The sequence below is a fragment of the Sardina pilchardus genome, chromosome 18, assembly GCF_963854185.1.
Source record: "Sardina pilchardus chromosome 18, fSarPil1.1, whole genome shotgun sequence".
Lineage (NCBI taxonomy): Eukaryota > Metazoa > Chordata > Actinopteri > Clupeiformes > Clupeidae > Sardina > Sardina pilchardus.
In genome coordinates, this window is record NC_085011.1 from 23,136,049 (window position 1) to 23,148,200 (window position 12,152).

The 12,152-nt window shown below is 43.8% G+C and overlaps 1 protein-coding gene across 2 annotated transcripts in view; it reads left to right on the forward strand.

The window, feature by feature from the left end:
- Nucleotides 1-5,212: 5,212 nt before the first annotated feature.
- sertad2b (SERTA domain containing 2b) overlaps nt 5,213-12,152 on the forward strand; it is a 37,019-nt gene continuing 30,079 nt past the window's right edge. For both annotated transcript variants that reach the window (XM_062519379.1, XM_062519380.1), the window contains exon 1: nt 5,213-5,467. The gene's annotated coding sequence lies outside the window, so the exon portion shown is untranslated. The remainder of the gene's footprint in view (nt 5,468-12,152) is intronic.

Genomic DNA, 12,152 nt, shown 5'->3' on the forward strand with positions numbered 1-12,152 from the left:
TCTTTTATTCTTCTCTGGCGCCGGAGACTGTCATGCCCCTCTGTATGATCAAACACATACTTGTTTTGGGGTTCCTAAAATAACAACTCTCAGCTGCCAAAGGAGACGAGCTAAGAAGTTTGGTCAGCAGTCCAGCGATTCCTTTCCAATTTGTAATTGTTTAAAGAGGACTGGCAAATGATTCATCTTGTTTATAAATGTTCAACATCTCTTTATTGGACATGGTTAATAACTAGATGAATTCTAGGAATTATGTGATCATTCTGATTTTTGCAAAGAAAAGCTACTCGTTTATGCATGGATAACATAGAGAAGCATCAGCATTATTTAGCTAAAACTATTCTCAATTGTTTACGCACAAATTCTGGTACTTGAGACACAATGGGCACAATATGCACCAGCCTCCTGAACCAATTCTGCTAAACTACTAGCACAATGTCTGCTTTACACTCAAATTGCAGTTCTAAAACACACGTTTTTTCAAAACACTACACACAATTATCTGCATTTGGCACAATTTTCATGAAGAAAATGTCCTCTTTTTAGAAGGAACACACTGCCAATCAAATTATAAAGCTAACTGACCTACCATGCACACTGACTCATCACATGGGCAAACACCTGTCAGCTTCTGTTTTGGTGCAATGGATGCCAACATTGGAAACAGAGGCAGAGCCAGAGGAAAGAGTAAGAGGAGGAGGACAGGGAGGATGAGGAAGGCCAAGGACCGTAATCTCTGATGAGATCCGAGCCACTAGAACATTGCAGTGCTGCATATCAGTATACTCAATGAGTACAGTAGTACAGTATTGTCTGTGGGCTGTTCTGTAGGACTGTAAAAATAAAGTAGGCCTATGTTGTTTCCCAAATATTTGGGAAATGTATTCCTACTTTGTATTCCTACACAGTACAGTAGGCCTATTTTACAGTACATCATTTGTTTGGAAGCTGAAAGATTACCAACACAAGGCCTCCTGAACAAACTGAATCCATCATGAACATGGTCCTAGAAAATAACGACATAACATTAGGGCATATACAATGAAAAATAATAGAAAACAATGAGATATTTCAAAATATTGATTGGGTAAGCGTATCAAGTTGATATTATCAACTTAACTTACTTTAAGCACATCCGTGTTCAACTGGCTCTTACATATGTCTAGTCATATGATGGTTTGTGTGTGTCTTTTGAGAACAGAAGACCATTTTGAGGAGAAATTACATGTTTTGAAGGTATACGTTTCATTTGTGTGTAGAGTTCTGAGAGTATGAGGCATGCTTTCAGAGAATGTGTGTAAATAATCAAGAAAAACTGTAATAGCAAGAAATGTCAGTCTTTCAACATGTTCACTTTACCGTTTTTCTTGATTGCTTTGACTTGATTGAACCACTCAATTTTCACTGTCTCAGCATTTGCAAGACACCTCTTGCAAATGTTTTAACCCTTTCTCATTGGATTGACACGTTTCCCTCACCATTTTGCAGGACAGTTACAGTAACACAGATGTCATTCAAGCAGTCCAAACTCCATTGTTTTAGCTATGGTATCCAAACAGAAACCATCTGTTCCTAACTATTAGAAATTACCTACAGTACATCAGTATGAAATCACTGAAACACTTGCTTGACACTAACTTGACACACAAATCTTCAATTAGCAATCAGTCTGCAGGCCTTAAAAGGTGCAGTGTCTGTGTTGTTACACTTTATGTAATAGATTTTGGATTTATTTTTTATATACTCTAATAGGTTTTTGGTTTAGATGTATTTTGTGTAATATTTACAGTATTTAAATATTGCAGTAACATTTCAGTTTTCAGCCACAGTTTGAAAATACAAGAATGATAAGCAATGGTGCACTGATCCACACTGAATGCTGTATTTTGTTGTCCATTTTGTAATGGTTGATTGGAAGAGCTCATACATTTGTTTGCAAGTTGTGTTGTTTGAAGGCAAATTTCGCCTTTGTTGCATATTTTTGGTTTGGCACGATTAGAGCCTTTTGCAAACAAAATGTGTCATTTTGACCATCAGTGCCGCTGTTTTTTTCAGCCTGTGTATTAACTGTTTTGAAAAATGTTTGAGTTGACTGCTGCATCAAAGCAATCAAGAAAAACTGTAACTGTTTTGAAAAATGTGGACTTTGAGTTGACTGTTGCATCAAAGCAATCAAGAAAAACTGTAATGTAAGTTGTACACTCATTCCACCGCTAGAGGGCATAGCCTCCCTTCCGTAGAAACAACGGCTGCACACAGTATAATTTCAGTTCATGTTCTGTTCTTGTAGTCTACTGCAACTATTTCACTAAGCATATAACCAACTGATAATTCTGCGATAGAAATAAGAACTAATGGGTAAATGCCTTTAAACTTATGATGAGCATATGTGCTGCGTGTGTTTTGAGAAGTTTTGTGTGTGTGTGTATGCCTGTGTCTGTGCTTGTGTGTCTGCATGTGTGTGTGTGTGTGTGTGTGTGTGTGTGTGTGTGTGTGTGTATGTGTGTGAGTGAGTAAGTGAGTGTGTGAGAGAGAGTGAGTGTGTGTGTGTGTGAGAGAGAGAGAGTAAAAAAATATGATTCAAGCCCATCATTCTGAAAATCTGAAAAGTCTTCTTTATTCTATAAAGTGAAGTATTTTTGCGTCTCGAGTAATGCCAACAGCCTATGAAATATTGCTGTGAATAATTGTAGGCTACAACATACAGACAGTCCAGTTAAACTAGTGACTCAGTTATTGCGATTTAGCAGTGCAATAATGTTATGATGTAGTGGCCTGCTGTTAATTAAAGCAGCAAACCAATAAGATATCTAGTCATATAATTCAAATACACTCCTGTTCATGTAGACCTACTTACAATATGTAATGTAACTAGTGTTTTATAGCGCACACTGAAAGATGAAACCCTTCGCAGATAATGACCCGCCCTGCCTCAACATCAACTGTCAGACCCCGAGATTAATGACTGTGTGGCCTACTCTCAGTGTTTTTGTGCACAAGCACAGCGCACTCCACACACACACACACACACACACACACACACACACACACACACACACACACACACTCACACTCACACTCACACTCACACTCACACTCACACTCACACACACACACACACACACCCAGGCTCTCACATGTTCAGTCTTGTGCAAACAATACAGCACCAGCTATGCGCTGGGTCTAATGACAACCTGCATTAGCATACTCCTCGACTAGCCCACGATTGTCATTACACTAAAAATGAAACAGATCGCTTAGGACTGTCTTAGCTCTCTCTGCCTATTTTCAGATATGGCACTTCAGCACTCCATTTCCTGTTATGCAGCACAGATTGAACTTGTAACAAAACGATCCAGCCAAGCACAGCAGGCATGGTGCCAGTGCATGCTACTCTCTCTCTCTGCTTCTCCCCTCCTCCGCTGACGGGGCACGATTCATGAAGGGAGAAGCTCGGGCGGCCTGCTTGTAAAAACTGCAGCCGCCTGAACTGAGGCGGGATCAATAAATATCCAAATTGTGCAACTTGACGCTTAGTTTGTAATAGTGTGGAACAGAGCTGATTTTATTTATGGTTCACCCTTAAGCGTAACATTGAGCATTTGTCCCAAAGCAGTAGTTTATTCAGAGGGCTGGCCATGCAAAGTTACTGCAAGCAATGCCTTTTTAAAAACAAAAAATCATATCTTAACTCATTGGCTTCATACTCACATAGTTAACACAAATAGATGCTCTGAGGGGCAAATATATATCTATGATTCCCCTAGGATCTGGAGTCAGTAAATAAAGTTTCAACACTAACCAGCTGTGTTAACCAATCAGGAGAGTTCCAGACAGTCAGCCAACCCAGCCTGCCAACTATTCGGCATGTGCACAGTGCAGGCACACTGACAGTAGAGGCTGAGTCCGTCTGTTTGAAATAAAGAATGCGAACATCATCATCTCTAAAAGTTAATCCCAGGGTCCACATTACTGTGGAGCAATCAATATGGACTTATTTTTAACTTGCCTGGACCCTGTCTTTCTCGTGTTATTGTCTGTCTGCATGTCTGTTCCAGGCAAGGCCCAGTCCATATAGAGCTCTTTGGCAGACCGCAGGAGATTACTCCACATGCTTAGTGGAGATAGACTGCGGTCAGTCTTGGCTGGCTTCATTTTGTTGTAGTGAGGTGTTCCAGTAAATAGATCAGGCATTAGACTTCATGCCCCTCTTAAGGATCTGATCAATATTGTCTGTGCTCTTGAACTAATATTGCAAAATCCAAAACACAAAGGATGTCACTGATGTGGGCTTGCAACATTGGAACATTTGCTGCCACAAAAGGTATCACAAGGCATTTGTAATGGCACATTAGGGTTGTCAACATTAACAGCACAGTTAGACCTCCATTTGTCTTTTTAAATTGGCATAAACTTCACTCCCCAATGCCTTGCCAGCCAGGGGCTGATAGTAGTGTTCCCATCCCGCATGCCTGAGATTCAGGTAGCCTGCAAGTGTGCAACCATGATCTGGGCACATCAACATCACCAGTATTTTTTCATATTCAGGCTAGTCTTTTGTAAGACCAGGCTACTTGATGCATTAGAGCCTATATAATTCAGTTATTAAATTGTGTTTAATTAACTATTCTAACCAAAGTCTGCATTTTGTTCTAAAACAACACATTCGCATCTTGATCAAATGTTGTTGGTTATAAACCACTAGTTACTGTTATATTCCACCATACTTAACTATTCTCTAGTCTAGAGAGTTTATAAGCCTACGTTTTCACATCTGTTCAAACGTATCACAAGTCAGTAGGCTATCTGAACTTCAATGAGTAGGGAAAGGTGCTGTTATCCTCTTTAGTAGGCTAGACCATTATCCTTACCGGTCTCGTATGATTGGGTTTATGATACTGACACTGGGCGTGGGCATTGTTCAGCTTTCTTCTGTGGGTTCTGTGATATCAGGTAGAGTGCAAAAACGTAAACATTTACTTAAATATTTCGTTGCTAATATATTTCGTGGGCCCGTGCTGTAATGGCAACCTCAAGTCTCTCTAAATGGAAGAAGACAGTTGACCACTAGAGTTCCATCGCCGCGCAATCCGATTAGCTGGCGACTCGAATAGGCGGGGCGTGTCGCCAAGACTCTGCCCACGAGCCACTGCACAGCCCATCAATCAAATTAAATGTCTTGCGCTTGCAACCGGAGCTCGCAGCTGCCGACTCTAACCTACTGCCTACTCCACGGGCAGCCCGGACTTGTGACATTGAGATGAGCGAATGATCGCCTTCTCGCAGTGGATTTAGAGAGGGTCTTTCAAAGAGAAAGTGTTCGTTGAATGCAGTCCGAATCACGGTGTACAGAAGATTACAGCTGAGTCGTTCCTGTTGGTCTTTTGAAGTAGCTTGCTGGTTTGTCTTATTTCATGAGTTACTTCTGATTTCCGTGGAACCGGACTGGACCGGACTCCCGAAACGGGTAAGGGTGAATGATTTAACTGGCAAAAGTAGAAGCGCAGCGTGGACTGTCGCATGCTATATACATTGTAATTTAGGTCAGGGAGTTACGGTGTGTGTGTGTGTGTGTGTGTGTGTGTGTGTGTGAGAGAGAGAGAGAGAGAGAGAGAGAGAGAGAGAGAGAGAGAGAGAGCGAGAGAGCGGGTGTGTGCGTGTGTGTAGGTTGTCAGGGAGCGCACTAGAAGTACAAGTCATTCTAGGCAGTCATGAACCTGACACAAGTAGCCCACTACAGGGACAAACGTGTGACATATCCGTGAAAGAAGATTTGGGTTATTTTGTTATTTAGTGGAATTTACTAAATGTAACCTTACAAACCGTTCAATGACGCCTACATGACCTGGTCAGTGGCATGCAGCACCGATAGCCAAACGCTTCTTTCTGCCTACGGCAAAGCAGGACAAATTTGCCGAGGCGATATTATATAACAGAGTTTTGTAAGGGTAGGAGACTTGGCTGATATGCTCCTTTCTACTGCAACGACGGTCCCTTTTAGTAACCTAGATAGGACAGTTGGTGTTTTTCCTTTTTAGAAAATATGAAGTGACCGTTTCACACCCTCATGTGCCAGACCAAAGGGAATGGAATCAATGCCGGTAAACTTCTGGCTGCACTGTTAGAAAATAATTCTGTGTGTAGCTAGGGCACAAACTAGTCGAGAACCATTTCCAAAAGCAGGCCTACTGAAGTTAATAAATTCATAATTATTGCTGGTACTTGCCCACAGCAGTCTAAGTCTGTTCAATAGTTTTAACTCCATTTGTATTTGACTACATGGTGCTACATGTCCGTCACAGGAATACCATAAAAATGTTCATCATAATCATAATGAATACCATCAATTACTGTAATTGGCACACATGTCTTACTGTTTGATGTGTCATCCTCCTTAAAACAACTCATGATTATTCAATCAAAATGACTGTCAAAATGGCAAATAAGTGTGTAAACTAATCATAAAATGAATAATGATCCACAATAAGAAGAGCTAATATTCAGTTATATACTTTGGTGATGGCCAGCCAATAAAAAGTTGTGATGTCATAGGGATGGTGTTCCGCCATCTAGGTGCCACTACTGCGAAGGCTTTATCACCTTTAGGAATTTGGAACTGCCAAGAGGTCCTGGTTTTAAGACCTGAAACACTTTGCAGTGCTGTACAAATTGAGTAGTCGCCTGAAGTGCATGTTTGACTACATAATGCTTTAAAAGTGATAAAGATAATGTCGATAGAAACTCTAAATCATAGTGAGGAGCTACTGCTTATTGGAACAATGTGAGTTCCTTGACCTTATCAGACACATTGTAGTATTTTAAACTAATTGAAGGTATTTGTAATTTCCCACTCGATACAGAAAAATAGATCATTAGAGTAATCAAGGCATGAGAAGATAAAGTCATTGATAAGTTTTTTGTACACTTTTAAAATACATGTGTTGGAAACAACACACACTGTATTGTCCCTATCTGGACATAGAGATATGTTGCAAACAATGCAAGTAGTGTAGTTTAACATATTCGTTTTAAGAATGTATCTTCATTGTTCAAAAATCTCACTTCTACATCAGGACTGTACCAAGCACTTGATCAGGCAGATATTTGAGTTAGTAAGCACAGCACACCCATATTTCTGGACACTTGTTTAAAATGGTTTGAACAACTTCCCTAGATTGTTTGAAGAGTATAGAGTAGTGGCCTGACCCAATGATAAGTAACCTACCTCTGTGTTTTAGGTGTTGAGGTACTAATGTCAGATATGCATGCACTGGTTGTTTGCAACTTGCCCGCTTCATGCATCTTGAAAGACAAGATACCTGAAACCAGAACATTTCCAACAATGTTGTTTTTTGCTCAAACACATCAAAGTAGCTGTTTAGCTGCACCCCTCTTTAATCTGTCCAAATAAATGGAAGTTTGGAGGTGCAGTAACTGCTGGATTATGTAGCATCCAGGTTTTTTCAACCATCAAATGACTGTGGCCGCCACTTGTCAATGGCGGATTAGACAGGCATGTCTAATTTTACTTATAATCCAGATTAGGACAGCGAGGGTTGTGCTGTGTGTTCCAGTTGATCGCAGTCAGTTGGTCACCACGATCAGTCTAAAGAAGTCTGTCCACTGCTGGATTCAGAGAATGGATCCAATAATGTATTGTTATACTTATTAATAAGTATTTGTATTGGAATATTTAATGTACATTAATTGTACTTAATGGTACACATTGTGTTGCCATGCTGTTGTGCTCAATAGTAAGAGTTCATGGATGGTACAGAGAAAACATTCAGTGCTAATGTGGTGTGTGTATTGGTGCACCATGGATTCTCCCTTTTTTGCACATTGCAGTTATGACATGCCTTTCGTTTTACTCGTTTCGTTTTTAGTTAGTCACCAACATCAACTGCTGTAAATGTAACTTTCTGTCACCAGTACCAATACAGTGGCCATTCCTGTAGAGATGGTTCAATAGGAGTCACTATTAGAAAAGTCACCATTCTAGAACATCATTTTGATGTCCATATTCAGAACTAATAAGCAGGTCTGGCTGAAGTGCTGAAGCATGTTGGAAATGAGCTCTGTGTAAAATGATCAGCAGAGGCCTCTTGGGGCAATAACTTCCTTTTCATTATTACACTCACAGGAAGCACCTTTAGGTGACAGGCTTACAGCCAGCTTACACTTCTCCTGCTACTGTCAATCTCCCGACGTCCTGGCCATGTCGTGACTCTCGGGTGTTGTGTGCGAGTGTGGGTGCCGGCCGTGGTTGGGTTGGGTAGGTGTTGCGGTTCTGGGGGTGGGGGGCTTTGGCGGCAGTGTCAGCTGGCCTCAGGCGGGATTCCCCGAACGGGACTCGTCGTCATATGTGTATCACACTCAGCACCTCACCCAGGAAACACACAGGCAGATGTGCACGTGTGTTGTGGCACTTTTTTTGCATACTCATTTCTCATAAGTGTCTGCCTCTCATTCCCTGGAGTCCCCCTCCACTCTCTTTCTCACGCGCCGCGCACAGCCTCTCTGCTTCAGGTTATATTCAAAAGGGCTGGTCTTGATATGGAGTGGCGTTGCGGTCCTCCTTGCGTCTGTCCAACAAACACACACGGCGACTTTGGAATAAATCTATCTCCTTTTTACTAGCACCCTTTCACTCCCTCTATCTCTATCTTTGTGTGCTTCGTGCTCTCTCTCTCTCTCTCTTTCTTTCTCTCACTCACACACACACACACACACACACACACACACACACACACACACACACACACACACACACACACACACACACACACACACACACACACACACACACACACACACATACACACACACAGCTATAGTTCACTCCTGAGGTTTGAGGTGGAGCTCTCTGCCGGTGGAGTAGGGACTATGCATTATCCACAGCAGCAGCAGCAGCAGCAGCAGCAGCAGTCCTCTCGGCACAGGAGGGAGGGAAGTGCAGACAGGGATCGGGTGTCACTGGAGCAACGGCCGTGTCAGCATAGGCACACACACACACACACAGTCAAGCTTACACACTCTGATACACACACACACACACACACACACACACACACACACACACACAAACACAGAGATGCACACACATGCAACCCCACACACTAGCTCAGTCACAGATGCACATAGACACGTAAAAAATGTGCGTCCGTCCATACGCGCACACACACATGCACGCGCGCACACACACACACACACAGGGTTCTACTGCCGGCAGTGCTGCAGCATTAATATTTCATGCACCCACCTTAAGGCAAGGAGGAGACTCAGGAGTGGAGGGGAAGGAGGGGCCTCAGACGAACGACCTGCTGGGACCGAGGAGATTCTCCTCAGCAGAGCTGATCTGAGCAGAGCAGAGCAACGCAGAGCACTCACAGTCAGAGGAGACTCAGCACCAGCACATCAGGCTTCTCTCTCTCTCTCTCCCTCTCTCTCTCTCTCTCTCTCTCTCTCTCTCTCTCTCTCTCTCTCTCTCTCACTCTCTTCCTTTCTCTCTCTCTCTCTCTTGCTCTCACTCTCTCTTCCTTTCCCTCTCTCTCTCTCTTGCTCTCTCTCTCTCTCACTCTCTCTCTCACACACACTCACTCACTCAATCTTTCACACACAATCCATCTATTTGTCAATCTATCTATCTTTCTATCTATCTATCTTTCTTTCTATCTATCTGTCTGTCTGTCTGTGTATTCATCTGTCTGTATGTCTGTCTGTGTATTACGTTATTATTTTTCTGCTGAAAGCCTGTCAGGGAGGGGATCCTCCAGCGCCAGAATACTCCCCCCCCCACCCCCCACCCCCCCCCCCCCCCAGCCTCCTCCAGACCCACACCACACCTGATCAGAAATGGGAGTGATAGTGATATAGCCGACTTATAACTTAATAATTTAGACCAATAAAGTCATAATAACCATGTGTGTAGCGAATGCGAAGGTGGAGCTAGTAGTTTTGTGAATTTCAATTCTGATGATCTGAGACGTACACCAAAGTGACTTTTGCTCTCATGAACACTTCATTCCACACGGACTTTAGCCGCCAGAGCCACCCAGATACTTCCGACATCGAAACTCCAGACGGACGCTTGTGCTGTCTATTGATTGAAGTGTGATTTGTGTTCGATGTTCAGTTGGTGTAATGGATAGCGTTGGATAGCAGATTGCACGCCTTGGGCCCTCCCTTTCGCCTATCTCATTTCCTGCCTGGCCCCAGTATCTCTGCCCCCATGTGTGCAAAATTAGAGAGGAGGGGAATTCTGATGACTCAGCTGCAAGGCACTTTTCCTCTAGGTCTGTGTGTATGGTCATTATACATGTACTACAATCACAGCTATGGAGCTGATACGGCCACTACAGGGCTGCTTCTTAACGTTGGAATGCTAACTTTTGGGCAGAAATATTTGTTACATGTGGGACTATAAAGTTTATCAGTTGTTGAAAAGTTTTTTAAAAAAAAGTCCCCCCCACCACTACCACCACCTCCAGATAAAGATTTAATGCACCAAACTTCCCTTTCCCCTTTGCTTCGGAAGACGACAGATTGCGCCGCTCTGCTCATTGTACTCGGAATTGTTTCACTCTCAATAATTCACGGCGAGTGTCACATAGGGCAGTGATCAGAGAGGAAGCGCTCGGCTCTGCAGTGCCATGCTGCCGCCGCTGCCGGTGAAAGGGCCAGAAAATCAGGGGGGGCTGACCTCGGGATGTTCTGGTCATCTGGGGTCACACGACCGAGACGTCTTATCCTGATCTGACCAGCTAATTCAAGTTCAGGCAGCCAGGCTGTGATGGTGAACTAAGATTACAAAGTGGGCTGCCTTATGGGTGGGGGTTGTTGCATATGGATGTCATTGTGGCAGCGATGATCCTGAAGTGTAAAGTTGAATAGCTTCCAGCTTTTTCTTTCACAGTGCGACTAATTTGAAGTTGTTAACACGACAGTGTTGCTTGCTCCTGCTAAATGACGTCAGGCGTAAGTGCTGCGCGATTAAAATTCTGGCATGAAGGCCATGAGTGGCGCGTGTGGTGTTATGTCTCGGCATGCACGTCACCAATCTAATGGCGCGGCGCGCTGGCCTGTTAAATGCCCGGCAGACGTGGGCAAACAGAGGCAGCAGTCAGCAAAGGACCCGACTAGAATAAAGGGCACATTTACCCCCTCTCACGTACCCTACCCGAGTACACCCCCCCCCCACCCCACCCCATTTGCCTGGGCCGGCCCACCATCCCAAACCCCCTCATTACGTGGTGTGAGGGCCACTCCACCCTAGTTATAAAACTGTGTATTATCACACCACACCGGCTCCAAGACTCTGTCTGTCTCCCACTGGCTGGCTTAATCACCACTATCTATTTTAGAGACAGTGCTGGGGAAATCAGAATGCCTGTGGCATGGCGAGATTGTGGCCTTTGGAGAACAAAGGCAGTGGAGGTTTTTGTCCATTTGTTTTCTTTTTTGCAATAATTTGGTAGCCGTTCGTTTTTTCTTATTTATTTACCTTCCTTTAGTGCGCTTGGCTTCATTTTGCGTACTGTGAAGAGAGGCTCCGAAAAGGATTTCTGGTTGTTTGTTTTGCCATCATTTCCTCTAGTGGAGTGCAACTGTGATAATATACAATAAGTGTCCAAAGCAGCCATTTTAAAGCAAACAAATCAGCCTCATCGCGGGCCTATCGTTTACAGCTGGGCTGAAGGTCAGGTCTTTGATACTATATCCCCAGTGTCAACACGGAGATCTCACAAAGACTCAGCCACTGGAAAGCGCCTCCGGCCACAACAGCATTCTGCGATGCCTCAGATGTGAATGATGCAGACCAACATGCCACCCAGTGGACGAGGGGCAGAGGGGCCCTGTAGGGAATAGAGAGGGTAGATGCCCTGTGGAGAATAGAGGGGGTAGATGCCCGGTAGGAATGGAGGGAGTAGATGCCCAGTAGGGATCGAGGGGGTAGATGCCCGGTAGGGATAGAGGGGGCAGATGCCCGGTAGGGATAGAGGGGGTAGATGCCCTGAGTCTGTCCACCATATAGGAGAGAAAAGTGGGAGAGAGTGGGAAGGTGCAGGGATGGAGAAGGATGGGACCAGCAGAGTGGGTGAGACAGAGTGTGTGTGTGTGTGTGAGAGAGAGAGAGAGAGAGAGATTGCGCA